Source organism: Pseudophryne corroboree, unplaced genomic scaffold (genome assembly GCF_028390025.1).
Source record: "Pseudophryne corroboree isolate aPseCor3 unplaced genomic scaffold, aPseCor3.hap2 scaffold_1155, whole genome shotgun sequence".
NCBI lineage: Eukaryota > Metazoa > Chordata > Amphibia > Anura > Myobatrachidae > Pseudophryne > Pseudophryne corroboree.
In genome coordinates this window covers 21183-39908 of record NW_026967780.1, presented here as the reverse complement: position 1 = coordinate 39908, position 18726 = coordinate 21183, and the positions used below count along the sequence as shown (strand labels likewise).

The window sequence follows — 18726 nt, the reverse complement described above, 5'->3', positions numbered from 1 at the left end:
ACAAAAAAATGCATATAGCAGAGGATAGTTTCAATCTGCCTACCTCTGGGTTATGGGCCCAGCATGCTTCCATTGCTGTACTCTGCTGCACATGTAAGTGCAAGAGATCCTGAAGCACTCACTCATCATGGGAAAGTACCAATGTGTTTCTTCGTTGGTTGATAGAAGAAACATCTTACAAAAACTCTCCAGATTATTGACTTTATTAAGTTTTTCTAGGAAACGTTTTAGATGAATGCTTATTAGCCTTTGTCAGTATGTACTTTTGCAAAGTGTCTCTGTGGCACAATCAGTTAGTGTGTACGGCTTTTAACCAAAAGGTTGGTGGTTCAATCCCACCCAGGGACGTAATTGACCTTGTCATCAGATTTTGGTGATATTTAAGTAGACAAGTCAAAATTTCAAACCCCCTCTTATTGTGTAGGGTACCTGGCCTTCTCTGATGTAATCAGAGTTAGATTTGATTCAGTGATTTTATAAAAACATCTAGGAAGCACAATTTAGCAGTGGGTTGCAGAGAAAAAGAAATATGCTTGCAAAAAAATCAAATTGCTTGATTTAACAGCTCTTAATTTTCTTGCTTAATTTTTATGCTAACAAATTTGTTCTCTGAAAAGTGTCCACAAAGCCAAGTCTCTGATTAACACCTTTGTAGGGATGGTTTTTCACCTATTACTAAATTAAACTTGCTTCATTGGAAAGGCAGCAAGATGCATCCTCATTTCAATGTCTACTGAAATAATACAGGTTGACACCAGGAAACATTAACGCCACTGCATCCTTGCTGCTTTCTCATGTGGAAGTCTGTTTAATGTGAAAACAAGGTGATATCTAATTAGCACACAGGTAAGGAATTACGAAAATCTTTATTTAAGGGTGAAGATGTTTCTCACAAAATTGTTGCCCCAATGCATCATTGAAATTCAAGCTGGAAAGATGATTTTAATATATCACTTGTACATTTTGTATTGCTCTTCTGGTGACAATGTAGTTTTTTTTGTCAATTACCATTTTAATAACAGGGTAAAGAAAATTAAGTGGATTTTTGAAAGAAAACTATACTGTCAATATACTATTAAAACAAATTAAAATGGTAAAAGTTATTGTACTTTAAGTAAAAATAAAAGAGCAAAAATATCAATCCCAGTTTTGATTACTTAAATTAACAAAAAAAATGCATATAGCAAAGGATAGTTTCAATCTGCCTACCTCTGGGTTATGGGTCCAGCATGCTTCCATTGCAGTACTCTGCTGCACATGTAAGTGCAAGAGATCCTGAAGCACTCACTCATCATGGGAAAGTACCAATGTGTTTATTCGTTGGTTGATGGAAGAAACATCTTACAAAAACTCTCCAGATTATTGATTTTTTTATGTTTTTCTAGGAAACGTTCTAGATGTATGCTTATTAACCTTTGTCAGTAAGCACTTTTTGCAAAGTGTCTCTGTGGCGCAATCGGTTAGTGTGTTCGGCTATTAACCGAAAGGTTGGTGGTTCAATCCCACCCAGGGACGTAATTAAACTTGTGATCAGATTTTGGTGATATTTAAGTAGACAAGTCAAAATTTCAAACCCCCTCTTATGGTGTAGGGTACATGGCCTTCTCTGATGTAATCAGAGTTAGATTTGATTCAGTGATTTTATAAAAAAACAGCTAGGAAGCACAATTTAGCAGTGGGTTGCAGAGAAAAAAAATATGCTGGCAGAAAAATCCAATCGAGTGATTAAACAGCTCTTCATTTTCTGGCTTTATTTTTATGCTAACAAATTTGTTCTCTGAAAAGTGTCCACAAAGCCAAGTCTCTGATTAACACCTTTGTAAGGATGGTTTTTCACCTATTACTAAATTAAACTTGCTTAATTGGAAAGGCAGCAAGATGCATCCTCATTTCAATGTCTACTGAAATAATACAAGTTGACACCAGGAAACATTAACGCCACTGCATCCTTGCTGCTTTCTCATGTGGAAGTCTGTTTAATATGAAAACAAGGTGATATCTAATTAGCACACAGGTAAGGAATTAAGAAAATCTTTATTTAAGGGTGAAGATGTTTCTCACAAAATCGTTGCCCCAATGCATCATTGAAATTCAAGCTGGAAATATGATTTTAATATATCACTTGTACATTTTGTATTGCTCTTCTGGTGACAATGTAGTTTGTTTTTGTCAATTACCATTTTAATAATAGGGTAAAGAAAATGAAGTGGATTTTTGAAAGAAACCAATACTGTCAATATACTATTAAAACAAATTAAAATGGTAAAAGTTGTTGTACTTTAAGTAAAAATAAAAGAGCCAAAATATCAATCCCAGTTTTGGATTTCTTTAATTAACAAAAAAAATGCATATAGCAGAAGATAGTTTCAATCTGCCTACCTCTGGGTTATGGGCCCAGCATGCTTCCATTGCTGTACTCTGCTGCACATGTAAGTGCAAGAGATCCTGAAGCACTCACTCATCATGGGAAAGTACCAATGTGTTTCTTCGTTGGTTGATGGAAGAAACATCTTACAAAAACTCTCCAGATTATTGACTTTTTAAAGTTTTTCTAGGAAACGTTTTAGATGAATGCTTATTAGCCTTTGTCAGTATATACTTTTACAAAGTGTCTCTGTGGCGCAATCAGTTAGTATGTACGGCTATTAACCAAAAGGTTGGTGGTTCAATCCCACCCAGGTACCTAATTGACCTTGTTATCAGATTTTGGTGATCTTTAAGTAGACAAGTCAAAATTTCAAACCCCCTGTTATGGTGTAGGGTACCTGGCCTTCTCTGATGTAATCAGAGTTAGATTTGATTCAGTGATTTTATAGAAACAGCTAGGAAGCACAATTTAGCAGTGGTTTGCAGAGAAAAAAAATATGCAGGCAGAAAAATCCAATTGAGTGATTAAACAGCTCTTTATTTTCTGGCTTTATTTTTATGCTAACAAATTTGTTCTCTGAAAAGTGTCCACAAAGCCAAGTCTCTGATTAACACCTTTGTAAGGATGGTTTTTCACCTATTACTAAATTAAACTTGCTTCATTGGAAAGGCAGCAAGATGCATCCTCATTTCAATGTCTACTGAAATAATACAGGTTGACACCAGGAAACATTAACGCCACTGCATCCTTGCTGCTTTCTCATGTGGAAGTCTGTTTAATGTGAAAACAAGGTGATATCTAATTAGCACACAGGTAAGGAATTAAGAAAATCTTTATTAAAGGGTGAAGATGTTTCTCACAAAATCGTTGCCCCAATGCATCATTGAAATTCAAGCTGGAAAGATGATTTTAATATATCACTTGTACATTTTGTATTGCTCTTCTGGTGACAATGTAGTTTGTTTTTGTCAATTACCATTTTAATAATAGGGTAAAGAAAATTAAGTGGATTTTTGAAAGAAAACAATACTGTCAATATACTATTAAAACAAATTAAAATGGTAAAAGTTATTGTACTTTAAGTAAAAATAAAAGAGCCAAAATATCAATCCCAGTTTTGGATTACTTTAATTAACAAACAAAAAAATGCATATAGCAGAGGATAGTTTCAATCTGCCTACCTCTGGGTTATAGGCCCAGCATGCTTCCATTGCTGTACTCTGCTGCACATGTAAGTGCAAGAGATCCTGAAGCACTCACTCATCATGGGAAAGTACCAATGTGTTTCTTCGTTGGTTGATAGAAGAAACATCTTACAAAAACTCTCCAGATTATTGACTTTTTTAAGTTTTTCTAGGAATCGTTTTAGATGAATGCTTATTAGCAATTGTCAGTATGGACTTTTGCAAAGTGTCTCTGTGGCGCAATCAGTTAGTGTGTACGGCTATTAACCAAAAGGTTGGTGGTTCAATCCCACCCAGGGACGTAATTGACCTTGTTATCAGATTTTGGTGATCTTTAAGTAGACAAGTCAAATTTCATACCCCCTGTTATGGTGTAGGGTACCTGGCCTTCTCTGATGTAATCAGAGTTAGATTTGATTCAGTGATTTTATAAAAACATCTAGGAAGCACAATTTAGCAGTGGGTTGCAGAGAAAAAGAAATATGCTGGCAAAAAAATCAAATTGCGTGATTAAACAGCTCTTCATTTTCTGGCTTTATTTTTATGCTAACAAATTTGTTCTCTGAAAAGTGTCCACAAAGCCAAGTCTCTGATTAACACCTTTGTAGGGATGGTTTTTCACCTATTACTAAATTAAACTTGCTTCATTGGAAAGGCAGCAAGATGTATCCTCATTTCAATGTCTACTGAAATAATACAGGTTGACACCAGGAAACATTAACGCCACTGCATCCTTGCTGCTTTCTCATGTGGAAGTCTGTTTAATGTGAAAACAAGGTGATATCTAATTAGCACACAGGTAAGGAATTAAGAAAATCTTTATTTAAGGGTGAAGATGTTTCTCACAAAATTGTTGACCCAATGCATCATTGAAATTCAAGCTGGAAAGATGATTTTAATATATCACTTGTACATTTTGTATTGCTCTTCTGGTGACAATGTAGTTTGTTTTTGTCAATTACCATTTTAATAATAGGGTACAGAAAATGAAGTGGATTTTTGAAAGAAAACAATACTGTCGATATTCTATTAAAACAAATTAAAATGGTAAAAGTTATTGTACTTTAAGTAAAAATAAAAGAGACAAAATATCAATCCCAGTTTTGGATTACTTTAATTAACAAAAAAAAATGCATATAGCAGAGGATAGTTTCAATCTGCCTACCTCTGGGTTATGGGCCCAGCATGCTTCCATTGCAGTACTCTGCTGCACATGTAAGTGCAAGAGATCCTGAAGCACTCACTCATCATGGGAAAGTACCAATGTGTTTCTTCGTTGGTTGATGGAAGAAACATCTTACAAAAACTCTCCAGATTATTGACTTTTTAAAGTTTTTCTAGGAAACGTTTTAGATGAATGCTTATTAGCCTTTGTCAGTATGAACTTTTGCAAAGTGTCTCTGTGGCGCAATCAGTTAGTATGTACGGCTATTAACCATAAGGTTGGTGGTTCAATCCCACCCAGGGACCTAATTGACCTTGTTATCAGATTTTGGTGATCTTTAAGTAGACAAGTCAAAATTTCAAACCCCCTGTTATGGTGTAGGGTACCTGGCCTTCTCTGATGTAATCAGAGTTAGATTTGATTCAGTGATTTTATAAAAACAGCTAGGAAGCACAATTTAGCAGTGGGTTGCAGAGAAAAAAAATATGCTGGCAGAAAAATCCAATTGAGTGATTAAACAGCTCTTCATTTTCTGGCTTTATTTTTATGCTAACAAATTTGTTCTCTGAAAAGTGTCCACAAAGCCAAGTCTCTGATTAACACCTTTGTAAGGATGGTTTTTCACCTATTACTAAATTAAACTTGCTTCATTGGAAAGGCAGCAAGATGCATCCTCATTTCAATGGTAAGTCAACCTTCTTGCCCTATGTTCCCTGTCAACGGATGAAGACGCATCATTATCTACCGCAGTCATTTTGGCCCAATAGATATGCAAGAAGTTTAGATTCCCCTTTCTTTGCAGGTAGAGGAAGGAAAAGGAAGAGGTCTGTAGCCTCTTCAAGATTGCAGGACCAGAGATTGTCCTCTGCTTCTGCCAAATCCACTGCATGACACTGGGGCTTTCTTGCAGGAGCCCACACCAGTGGGGGCACGTCTAAAACTCTTCAGTCAGTTCTGGATTCATTCGGACCTGGACTCGTGGGTTTTACAAATAGTGTCCCAAGGGTACAAACTGGGGTTTCAAGACGTTCCCCCTCACCGATTGTTCAAATTGGCCTTAGTCAGCAGGGAGAAGGTTTTTATTCAAGCCTCTTCGTGGTCCCGAAGCCGGACGGCTCAGTCAGACCAATCTTAAATCTGAAATCCCTCAATTTCTTCCTAAAGAAATTCAATTTCAAGATGGAATTTTCTCAGGGCAGTGATCTCCAGTCCGGAGGACGGAGATTTCATGGTTTTGGTAGACATAAAGGATGCCTACTTACATGTTCCCATTTAGCCACTGCCTCAAGCTACCTAAGGTTTGCAATTCAGGATTGTCATGACCAATTTCAGACATTGCCGTTTGGTCTGTCCACGGCTCCGAGGATTTTCACCAGGGTGATGGTGGAAATTATGGTTCTCCTTCGCAAGCAAGGAGTCACAATTATCCCGTACTTGGATGATCTCCTGATAAAGGCGAGATCCAGGGACCAGTTGGTGCAAAACATTGCACTCTCCCTGACAGTTCTTCAACAACATGGTTGGCTCCTAAACTTGCCAAAATCGCAGTTGGTCCCAATGACGCGGTTGTTGTTTTTGGGAGTCATACTGTTAGGCGCCGGGGTCCGCTTGATGGTCTGCGCGGCCCGGCGCCTAGCAACTAGAGACGCCGTGCACGTACAGCCGCCGGCTCCCTAGCAACGCTAGACGCCGGGTGCGCTGAGCCGCACGGACCCTAGCAACGGGGACGCCACTGGCGGACCGCGTTCCCCGTTGCTAGGCTTTAGGAAATTAAGATATTCACCTGCTCTCTGGCCGTGCAGCAAGGCAGCTGCACGGCATTTATTCTAATCAGCCTTTAGCAGCTGATTGGAGGACTCCTTGTTAAATACACTCCCAGGGCTTCTCACAGACGCCGGTAATAGCTTCCTGCATGCTGCCTTTGTTTGCTGAGAGTCTGTTTCCAGTCCTGCTGTATCCGGTCATTCCAGTCCGCAGAAGTCCGGTATTCGGGAGTTGTCATCTCATCCCAAGAGGTCGTTTGGTTCCCTGGAGTCCTGACTGATCACCGTTTTATATCCAGTGGTGTTCGTGAGTTGCGGCTCTGCCGTGTGTTGCGGCTCAGCCGCTTTACCTTTTATATTTTGTGTTTGGAGCATTTGCGGAGGGTTCCGCTTCCACAAGTCCTCTCTGGTACTTGGCGGTGCCGGGTAGGAGAATTGGACAAGTGGATATTTTGGTTGTCCTTTTTCCTGGCGGTTTCTCCGCACATATTATAGTTTTGAGTTTGCTTAGCCCCTGGCCTGGTTGTTTAGTTAGAGGGCCTCTTGTTATCACCCTGTCTCAGGTTTCCCTTTGTCTCTCATTAAGACCGGGGGGCATCGAAGTTGGGCAGACATAATCCGCCCTTCAAACGCGGCTGCCAAGGGCTCAAGAAACCATAGTCTCGCAGGGGATTTCTGACAACATGGGTGAGACAACAGAGTTAGGGCGCCAGGGGCTATTTTCCTGTCCTGCTCCCTTCCCCAGCATTCCGTTCCAGTGCTCCAGTCCTTGCCATAAGATCTTCTCTGACCAGAGTGCTGGAATCATAACATTATTACCGGCCATACCAAAACTTAAAATTAAACGGGGTTTAATTTTTTCTCATTCAGTTTTGTGAGAGTTTATCGGCCTCATGAATCCAACAGGTTTAGGGCCAAATCCTGGTCAGCTCTTAGTCAGCCAGATTCAAGAACTTACTCAGATGGTTCAGGATCTTTTTCTTCGGGTGAAGTCGCAGGAAGATCTTTTGCGAGCTTCCCCAAGGGTAGTCCCTGAACCAAAGATGCATTTGCCTGACCGTTTTTCTGGTGATAGAAAAGAGTTTTTTAATTTTAAAGAATCCTGTAAACTTTATTTTCGTTTAAGACCGACTTCCTCGGGTACTGAATCTCAGCGGGTCGGGTTTATTATTTCTTTGCTCCAGGGGGATCCTCAGACCTGGGCATTTGGTTTAAGAGCAGAGGATCCGGCATTGTTGTCAATTGACGCTTTTTTTGAGTCTTTAGGGCTCTTGTATGATGACCCTGATAGAGAGGCGTCCGCTGAAAGTCAGTTGCGCGCTCTCAGACAGGGTAGAAATCCTGCAGAGGTTTATTGTACGGAGTTTCGCCGTTGGTCGAACGACTGTGGCTGGAATGACCCAGCCCTGCGCAGTCAGTTTCGCCTCGGCTTATCAGAGTCTATAAAAGACAGTCTCCTTCAGTACCCCGCTCCTGAGACTCTCGATAAACTCATGGAGCTTTCTATTAAGATTGATCGTCGTCTCAGAGAGCGGAGGGCTGAAAAAGGAGCACCTGTAAGGTCAAGTCCGTGTGTATATTCCATTCCTGAAGACGTAGAGGAGACCATGCAGATGGGTCTCTCCCGGCTGTCTCCTGAAGAAAGAGCCAGAAGGCAAAATTCTGGTCTTTGTCTGTACTGTGGGGGTAAGGGACATTTTGCTCGTAATTGTCCAAACAAGTCGGGAAACGCTTTGACCAGGTGAATTGTGAGGGGGTTCACCTAGGTCTGCAGCTTATCTCCTCGAATAACTCCCTTTTAGTCCCAGTTAAAGTTTCCTTTGGCAGCCTCAGTTCTTTGGTGTCGGCTTTTGTTGACAGTGGAGCTGCAGGAAACTTTATGGATTTAACTTGGGCTAAGGCCTTAGGCATTCCTCAGTTACCTTTGGGTAGGTGTGTCACCATGCATGGCTTAGATGGGAGTCCGCTGTCTAATGGGATTATTTCTCTCCGTACACCCCCTGTACTACTTACAGTAGGAGCTCTACATTCCGAGAAAATCGAGTTCTTTCTTACACATTGCCCAGCAGTTCCAGTTGTTCTGGGTCACCCTTGGCTGGCCTTTCATAATCCCACCATTGATTGGCGGTCGGGGGAGATTTCACATTGGGGTACTTTTTGTGATAAGGAATGTATCACGTTTCCAGTCAGAGTAGCAGCTATCATTCCAGAACTCATTCCGGTGGAATACCAGGAGTTTGCTGATGTTTTCTCCAAAGGCAATGCGGACATTCTGCCTCCCCATCGGCCTTATGATTGTGCTATTGAGTTAATTTCTGGTGCCGCATTGCCAAAGGGAAGATTATATGCATTATCCGGGCCAGAAACTGCGGCTATGAATGATTATGTAAAGGAGAGCCTTGAGAAAGGATTTATTAGACCATCAAAATCTCCTTTAAGTGCAGGCTTCTTCTTTGTGGAGAAAAAGGATGGCTCGCTTAGACCTTGCATTGATTTTAGAGCCCTGAATAAGATCTCAGTTAAAAACACCTATCCTTTGCCGTTGATTTCTGTACTCTTTGATCAGTTACGTTCTGCTGTGATTTTTTCTAAAATTGACCTTAGAGGAGCGTACAACCTCATCCGAATTAAATCTGGAGATGAGTGGAAAACGGCCTTCAGTACTCAGTCGGGTCACTACGAATACCTGGTGATGCCGTTCGGCCTGTCCAATGCTCCGGCAGTTTTTCAAGACCTCATTAACGATGTGCTCCGTGACTTCCTAGGGAAATTCGTGGTCGTTTACTTAGACGACATCCTGATTTTTTCTAAATCAATGGAACAACATGTTACCCAGGTGCGTCTGGTTCTTCAAAATTTATGTGAGAATCATTTATATGCCAAGCTGGAGAAGTGTGAGTTTCATGTCACGGAAGTATCTTTTTTAGGGTACATAATTTTCCATGGAACCAAAGAAACTCCAGGCCATCCTTAGTTGGGCGCAACCCACCAATTTAAAAGCAATTAAGCGTTTTTTAGGGTTTGCGAATTATTATAGAAGGTTCATTCATTCTTTTTCTGACCTGGTTGCTCCCATTGTAGCTCTGACAAAGAAAGGAGCGGATCCTACCAACTGGTCGCGTGAAGCTGAGTTGTCCTTTCGGGCCTTGAAACAAGCCTTTGTCTCGGCTCCAGTCCTCAGACATCCTAATCCGGAATTGCCCTTTGTGGTGGAGGTTGATGCCTCGGAGGTTGGAGTGGGGGCTATCCTTTCTCAAAAGGATCCGGAGTCTCTGGAGTTACATCCTTGTGCCTTTATGTCCAGGAAATTCTCCTCCGCTGAATCCAACTATGACGTTGGTAATCGGGAGTTACTGGCGGTAAAATGGGCTTTCGAGGAGTGGAGGCATTGGCTGGAGGGAGCAAAACATACTATTTCGGTATTGACTGACCATAAGAACCTGCAATAGATTGAATCGGCTAAGCGGCTTAATGCCCGGCAGGCACGTTGGGCATTATTTTTTTTACGCGTTTCAAATTTATAATCACTTTCAGGCCTGGTTCCAAGAATACTAAGGCTGATGCCCTGTCACATAGCTTTCTTCCGGTTCACAATAACAATCCTGTTACCCCCATACTTCCATCTTCGGTCATCTGGGCGGGCCTCACACAAGATTTATTTACCCAGTTAAAACAGCTTCAACACCAAGCTCCTAGAATTACTCCTGCTGGTCGTCTTTACGTCCCTGAGTTTTTGAGAGTTACTGTTTTAACGGAATTCCATGATAACAAAGTTTCAGGGCATCCAGGAGTCTCTAAGACATTGGAGTTAGTCTCTCGCTCAGTATGGTGGCCTGGTCTTTCTAAAGACGTCAAGGAATTTGTTTATTCATGTCAGGTTTGTGCACAGCATAAGGTTCCCCGTTCCTTGCCCATCGGGCAACTTATGCCCTTAAATGTTCCTCTCAGGCCATGGTCTCATATTTCCATGGATTTTGTGGTTGACCTTCCCCTTTCAGCCGGATTCCGAGTCATATGGGTGGTAGTGGACCGTTTTAGTAAAATGGCTCATTTTATTGCTCTTCCCCGATTGCCTTCTGCCCAAGGGTTGGCAGTTTTGTTTCTCCGCCATGTATTCAGGCTTCATGGGTTGCCTACTGATATTGTTTCTGATCGGGGTCCACAATTCATCGCACAATTCTGGAAATGTTTTTGTGCCTCATTGAAGATGAAATTGTCGTTAACATCCGGTTACCACCCACAATCCAACGGGCAAACCGAACGAGTTAACCAATCATTGAAACAATATTTGCGCTTGTATTCAGCCAAACTCCAGAATGATTGGTCCGAGTTTCTTCCGTTGGCTGAATTTGCTTACAATAATTCTTGTCATTCCTCCACTAAAGAGTCTCCATTCTTTTCAGTTTTTGGTTTTCACCCCAGAGCTAATTCTTTTTTTCATCATTCCTCAGTCTCCTCGCTTACCTTAACCTCCCATCTCAGAGCCATTTGGAAAAAGGTGCACCTTGCTCTCAGAAAAGCGGCCTTTCGAGAGAAGAAATTTTCTGACAGGCTCCGACGTCCTTGCACTTTTAAGGTGGGAGATAGGGTGTGGTTGTCGACTCGCAACATCAGGCTTCGACAATCCTCAGCTAGACTGGGACCCAAATTTATTTGGCCATTTCTTATTATTAAAAGAGTCAACCCAGTTGCCTTTCGGTTACGTTTACCAAGATCTCTCAGGATTGGAAATACGTTTCATTGTTCCCTGTTGAAACAATACGTTTCTTCCAGTAGATTTCCTCGGAAGATCTCTCAGGGTAGATCTCCAGTGGATGTACAGGGACAACAGGAGTTCTTGGTAGAGAAGGTTCTCGATTCCAAATTGTCCCGGGATCGGCTGTATTTTCTGGTTCACTGGAAAGGCTATGGTCCGGAGGAAAGGTCTTGGGTCCTGGATAAGGATCTTCATGCCCCGAGGCTCAAGAGGGCATTTTTTCGGGAATTTCCTCAGAAACCTGGCTTTAGGGGTTCCTTGACCCCTCCTCAAGGGGGGGGTACTGTTAGGCGCCGGGGTCCGCTTGATGGTCTGCGCGGCCCGGCGCCTAGCAACTAGAGATGCCGTGCACGTACAGCCGCCGGCTCCCTAGCAACGCTAGACGCCGGGCGCGCTGAGCCGCACGGACCCTAGCAACGGGGACGCCACTGGTGGACCGCGTTCCCCGTTGCTAGGTTTTAGGAAATTAAGATATTCACCTGCTCTCTGGCCGTGCAGCAAGGCAGCTGCACAGCATTTATTCTAATCAGCCTTTAGCAGCTGATTGGAGGACTCCTTGTTAAATACACTCCCAGGGCTTCTCACAGATGCCGGTAATAGCTTCCTGCATGCTGCCTTTGTTTGCTGAGAGTCTGTTTCCAGTCCTGCTGTATCCGGTCATTCCAGTCCGCAGAAGTCCGGTATTCGGGAGTTGTCATCTCATCCCAAGAGGTCGTTTGGTTCCCTGGAGTCCTGACTGATCACCGTTTTATATCCAGTGGTGTTCGTGAGTTGCGGCTCTGCCGTGTGTTGCGGCTCAGCCGCTTTACCTTTTATATTTTGTGTTTGGAGCATTTGCGGAGGGTTCCGCTTCCACAAGTCCTCTCTGGTACTCGGCGGTGCCGGGTAGGAGAATTGGACAAGTGGATATTTTGGTTGTCCTTTTTCCTGGCGGTTTCTCCGCACATATTATAGTTTTGAGTTTGCTTAGCCCCTGGCCTGGTTGTTTAGTTAGAGGGCCTCTTGTTATCACCCTGTCTCGGGTTTCCCTTTGTCTCTCATTAAGACCGGGGGGCATCGAAGTTGGGCAGACATAATCCGCCCTTCAAACGCGGCTGCCAAGGGCTCAAGAAACCATAGTCTCGCAGGGGATTTCTGACAACACGGGTGAGACAACAGAGTTAGGGCGCCTGGGGCTATTTTCCTGTCCTGCTCCCTTCCCCAGCATTCCGTTCCAGTGCACCGGTCCTTGCCATAAGATCTTCTCTGACCAGAGTGCTGGAATCATAACACATACTGGACACAGAAGAGGTTTTCTTCCAGTGGAAAGGCTATGGAGATCCAGAGTCTGGTCAAACAAATTCTGAAACCAGCAAGAGTGTTAATCCATCAATGCATTCAGTTGCTGGGGAAGATGGTTGTGGCCTACGAGACCATTCAGTTTGGCAGGTTCCATGCCAGAGTGTTCCAGTGGGACCTGTTGGACAATTGGTCCGGATCCCACCTACACATGCACCGGAGGATAATCCTGTCTTCCAAGACCAGAATCTCACTCCATTGGTGGCTGCACAGTTCTCACCTCCTAGAGGGGCGATGGTTCGGGATCCAGGACTGGATCCTAGGGACCACAGATGCAACCCTCCGAGGCTGGGGAGCAGTCACACAGGGGGAAAACGTCCAAGGAAGATGGTCAAGTCAGGAAAGTTGTCTCCACATAAATGTTCTGGAGTTAAGGGCCATTTAATAACTGCAGACACAGTACACACTGGGACGAGTGCCCAGCATCCTCAACAGACTAAGAGAAAAGGATTTACCGGTAGGTATTAAAATCCTAGTTTCTCTAACGTCCTAGAGGATGCTGGGGACTCCGTAAGGACCATGGGGATAGTCGGGCTCCACAGAGTTCATGATCTTCACTGAGGTAGCGCACAGCACTGCAGCTGTGCGCCATTGCTCCCATACACCTCACATACTCCGGTCACTGTAAGGGTGCAGGGCGCAGGGGGGGCGCCCTGGGCAGCAATATAAACCTCTTTTTAGCAAAAATATAACATATATACAGCTGGGCACTGTATATATGTATGAGCCCCCACCAATTTTACAGTTTAAGCGGGACAGAAGCCCGCCGCCGAGGGGGCGGGGCTTCTCCCTCAGCACTCACCAGCGCCATTTTTTCTCCACAGCACCGCTGAGAGGAAGCTCCCCGGACTCTCCGCTGCTTATACCACGGTAGAGAAGAGGGTTGAAAAGAGAGGGGGGCACATAATTCGGCGCAAATTACATACAGCAGCGCTACTGGACAAACATTAAGTTACTGTGTTATTCCTGGGTTATATAGCGCTGGGGAGTGTGCTGGCATACTCTCTCTCTGTCTCTCCAAAGGGCCTTGTGGGGAAACTGTCTTCAGAAAAAGTATTCCCTGTGTGTGTGGTGTGTCGGTACACGTGTGTCGACATGTCTGAGGAAGAAGGCTATATTAGAGAGGAGCGGGAGCAAATGAATGTGGTGTCTCCGCTGACACCTGATTGGATGGATATGTGGAATGTTTTAAATGCTAGTGTAAACTCATTGTACAAAAGATTAGACAAGGCTGAAGCTTTGGGACAGTCAGGGACTCAACCCATGCCTGATCCTATGTTGCAGGGACTGTCAGGGTCTCATAAGCGCCCACTATCCCAGATTGTTGACACAGATACCGACACGGATTCTGACTCCAGTGTCGATTACGATGATGCAAAGTTACAGCCAAAATTGGCAAAATCCATTCGATATATGATTATGGCAATAAAAGATGTTTTGCACATCACAGAGGAACCCCCTGTCCCTGACAAGAGGGTACATATGTACAAGGGAAAGTAACCTTTGAGGGGGTCACACGAGCTGAACGAGTTATGTGAAAAAGCTTGGGAATCTCCAGATAAAAGACTGCAGATTTCCAAAAGGATTCTTATGGCGTATCCTTTTCCATCAACGGATAGGTTACGATGGAAATCCTCCCGTAGGATGGACAAAGCATTAACACGCACAGCTACAGTTGGAAAATCAAATTTTTTACCTTATGTTCCCTCACAGCATAAGAAAGCTCCGCATTATCAAATGCAGTCCTTTCGGTCACAAAGAAACAAGAAAGTGCGAGGTGCGTCCTTTCTTGCCAGAGGTAGGGGCAGAGGAATAAAGCTGCACAACACAGCTAGTTCCCAGGAACAGAAGTCCTCCCCGGCCTCTACAAAATCTACCTCATGACGCTGGGGCTCCACTGGCAGAGTCCGGCCCATGTGATGTCATGCAGCTGCTCTGACCACGCCTCCTGTTTCTCCGTTGCCGACCCCATTTTGAAACCGTGCCCCCGCACCGCTCCATCTCCGACTTGGAAATGGAGTGTTGTTGACCCCCCTCCCCCCCCCCCTTCACCGATTCACAGGCAGAGGTGATCGCATTATCTGCGGGGTGCCGCAGAAAATGCAGGCGGATGCGTATGCTCTTAGCAGTTTTTGCAGTTGGATTGCGATCCAACCTGAATCAGGCCCCATTACCTATCACAATGCACTGCGGGTAGTACAAAATGGGGTTAATATAGGAGAAAAAACCCCAGAGCTGTGCTCCTTAACTGTCCCTGGTGGCTAGTGGAGCGGCTGCCCAGTAATCAGTGTCCACGCCAGTGCGCACACGGCCCGCCCCCATCAGCGGCCTCGTGATCCCGGAGGGCGGTGTGTGTGTGACTGACCTTAGGAAGAAACCGGAGCCTCCGCTGCAGTGACCCAGCAACCGGGGCACGGGAGTATACTGCGCCACTGGGAGTGATGGAGCTGCAGTAAAGAGGTCTATTAGACCTAGCCTGCTGCAGCCCTTGTAGATTCTTATAAAAAAAGTTCTTCTTTTCTTGCCAAAATTAATAGCTAAGAATAGGCTGCCTGAGGAAGCCCCCTGTTAAGTGGCCTGCTACTGAAGGCACCAACTACAAACTGAGCTCCCTGTTCATGGAAGCGAGGTTATAGAGGAGGGGGCGCTGAGCATCTTGGGAACAGTCAAAAGCTTTGAGCCTGTTGGTGCCTCAGATCAAGATCCTACTCTGGTGTACATATACAATGTGAATCCTTGTGGAGTCCAGTGTACCCCACAGAAGAAATGAATGCGTCACACCCATTGGCAGCAACATTAGAATAGCTGCTGATGGGCACAATTGAGAAAGGAAGGGGGGAAAACATTTGAATCCAGCACATATATGTAATTTGAATATGTAATTTGTACCTTCCTACTTTAAAATGTAATGGATGAACCTCACCCTGTGAGAACTATCTTCATGATCAAGAGATCTCATATGCAAGATAAGTATGTGTTGGGATAGGGCTGTGGAGGGCGGCTGCTCGGGCACACCCCTGTCAAGTTAAGGAGATTCAACTGAGGAAGCACAAGGGAACTCTCATCTGGGAACAACAACTGCAGGGAGAACACATTTTCAGACGAATGTGGGAGGGCAGAAGGCTGCCTAATACTGAAGCACCCCCAAACAACAAACCAAATGCAACAACTACTGCAAGCATTCCTGGGGGAAGGCCTGCAGCAGATGGATTTGCATATAGTGATGTCATCCAAGCAGTGGGCATAGTTGGCTGCAACCCTCGTCTGCATATGAAAAGAGAAAAGGGTCACGCAGGGCATGGCGGCCTTTGTGGGGTTGCGCTTGGATGACCCCTAAATCGCTTTATACACCCCCACCCCCCATCAGTGTGGGCTCATGTTGGCCATGCCCCAGCCCCTGAAGCATTCAAGCTGATTTCTTGCAGCAGCTGGACCCAGAAACAGCTCCAGAGTTGCTCTAAAAGACAAGTAAAAGGGTATGAGCCCTGCAGCACCACCTGTAGTTTGCATACACACATATATAGGACAGCATCTCTTATATGCCCCAGGGTCAATAAAATAGTATCCTTATCTAGGGTATCCATCCCCACAGATAAGGTATCCGTCCATGCCGCTACAGCACTACACACCCAGGCCGACACAATTGCCGGTCTGAGTAAGGTACCTGAATGTGTATAAATGGACTTCAGGGTAATCTCCTGTTTGCGGTCAGCAGACTCTTTGAGGGTAGCCGTATACTGGGACGGGAGGGCTACCTTCTTGGATAAGCGTGTTAATGCTTTGTCCACCCTAGGGGAGGATTCCCATCGTAACCTATCCATTGATGGGAAAGGATACGCCATAAGAATCCTTTTGGAAATCTGCAGTCTTTTATCTGGAGATTCCCAAGCTTTTTCACATAACTCGTTCAGCTCGTGTGACCCCCTCAAAGGTTACCTCAGGCTTTTTCACCTTGTACATATGTACCCTCTTGTCAGGGACAGGGGGTTCCTCTCTGATGTGCAAAACATCTTTTATTGCCATAATCATATATCGAATGGATTTTGCCAATTTTGGCTGTAACTTTGCATCATCGTAATCGACACTGGAGTCAGAGTCCGTGTCTGTATCTGTGTCAACAATCTGGGATAGTGGGCGCTTATGAGACCCTGACAGTCCCTGCAACATAGGATCAGGCATGGGTTGAGACCCTGACTGTCCCAAAGCTTCAGCCTTGTCTAATCTTTTGTGCAATGAGTTTACACTAGCATTTAAAACATTCCACATATCCATCCAATCAGCTGTCGGCGGAGACACCACATTCATTTGCTCCTGCTCCTCTCTAATATAGCCTTCTTCCTCAGACATGTCGACACATGTGTACCGACACACCACACACACAGGGAATGCTTTTTCTGAAGACAGTTTCCCCACAAGGCCCTTTGGAGAGACAGAGAGAGAGTATGCCAGCACACACCCCAGCGCTATATAACCCAGGAATACACAGTAACTTAATGTTTGCCCAGTAGTACTGCAGCATGTAATTTGCGCCAAATTATGTGCCCCCCCCCCCCTCTTTTCAACTCTCTTGTCTACCGTGGTATAAGCAGGGGAGAGTCCGGGGAGCTTCCTCTCAGCGGTGCTGTGAAGAAAAAATGGCGCTGGTGAGTGCTGAGGGAGAAGCCCCGCACCCTCGGCGGCAGGCTTCTGTCCCGCTTAAACTGTAAAATTGGCGGGGGCTCATACATATATACAGTGCCCCGCTGTATATGTGTTATATTTTTGCCAAAAAGAGGTTTATATTGCTGCCCAGGGTGCCCCCCCCCCCCCCCTGCGCCCTGCACCCTTACAGTGACCGGAGTGTGTGAGGTGTATGGGAGCAATGGCGCACAGCTGCAGTGCTGTGCGTTACTTCAGTGAAGATCATGAAGTCTTCTGCCGCCTCTGAAGTCTTCTTTTCTTCTCATACTCACCCGGCTTCTATCTTCCGGCTCTGCAAGGGGGACGGAGGCGCGGCTCTGGGACGGACGGCGAGGGTGAGATCCTGCGTACCAATCCCTCTGGAGCTAATGGTGTCCAGTAGCCTAAGAAGCAGGACCTTGCAACTCAGAGAGTAGGGCTGCTTCTCTCCCCTCAGTCCCTCGATGAGGGAGTCTGTTGCCAGCAGTGCTCCCTGAAAATTAAAAACCTAACAAAATACTTTCTGTCAGAAAGCTCAGGAGAGCTCCTGAAAAGCACCCAGTCTCCACTGGGCACAGTATCAAACTGAGGTCTGGAGGAGGGGCATAGAGGGAGGAGCCAGTGCACACCCAGAACTAAAGTCTTTCTTAAAGTACCCATGTCTCCTGCGGAGCCTATCTATCCCCATGGTCCTTACGGAGTCCCCAGCATCCTCTAGGACGTTAGAGAAAATAGGATTTTAATACCTACCGGTAAATCCTTTTCTCTTAGTCCGTAGAGGATGCTGGGCACCCGTCCCAGTGCGTACTGTGTCTGCAGTTATTAAATGGCCCTTAACTCCAGAACATTTATGTGGAGAAAACTTTCCTGACTTGACCATCTTCCTTGGATGTTTTCCCCCTGTGTGACTGCTCCCCAGCCTCGGAGGGTTGCATCCATGGTCCCTAGGATCCAGTCCTGGATCCCGAACCATCGCCCCTCTAGGAGGTGAGAACTGTGCAGCCACCAATGGAGTAAGATTCTGGTCTTGGAAGACAGGATTATCCTCCGGTGCATGTGTAGGTGGGATCCGGACCACTTGTCCAACAGGTCCCACTGGAACACTCTGGCATGGAACCTGCCAAACTGAATGGCCTCGTAGGCCGCAACCATCTTCCCCAGCAACAGAATGCATTGATGGATTAACACTCTTGCTGGTTTCAGAATTTGTTTGACCAGACTCTGGAACTCCATAGCCTTTCCACTGGAAGAAAGCCTCTTCTGTGTCCAGTATGACTCCCAGAAACAACAACCGCGTCATTGGGACCAACTGCGATTTTGGCAAGTTTAGGAGCCAACCATGTTGTTGAAGAACTGTCAGGGAGAGTAGATGTTTTGCACCAACTGGTCCCTGGATCTCGCCTTTATCAGGAGATCATCCAAGTACGGCATAATTGTGACTCCTTGCTTGCGAAGGAGAACCATCATTTCCACCATCACCCTGGTGAAAATCC

General features: G+C 44.9%; 1 non-coding gene across 1 annotated transcript; it reads left to right on the top strand.

The window, feature by feature from the left end:
• Nucleotides 1-1441: 1441 nt before the first annotated feature.
• On the top strand, nucleotides 1442-1515 carry TRNAN-AUU (transfer RNA asparagine (anticodon AUU)). The gene has a single exon. It is a non-coding gene; the product is annotated as a tRNA-Asn (tRNA).
• The last annotated feature ends 17211 nt before the right edge of the window (nucleotides 1516-18726 follow it).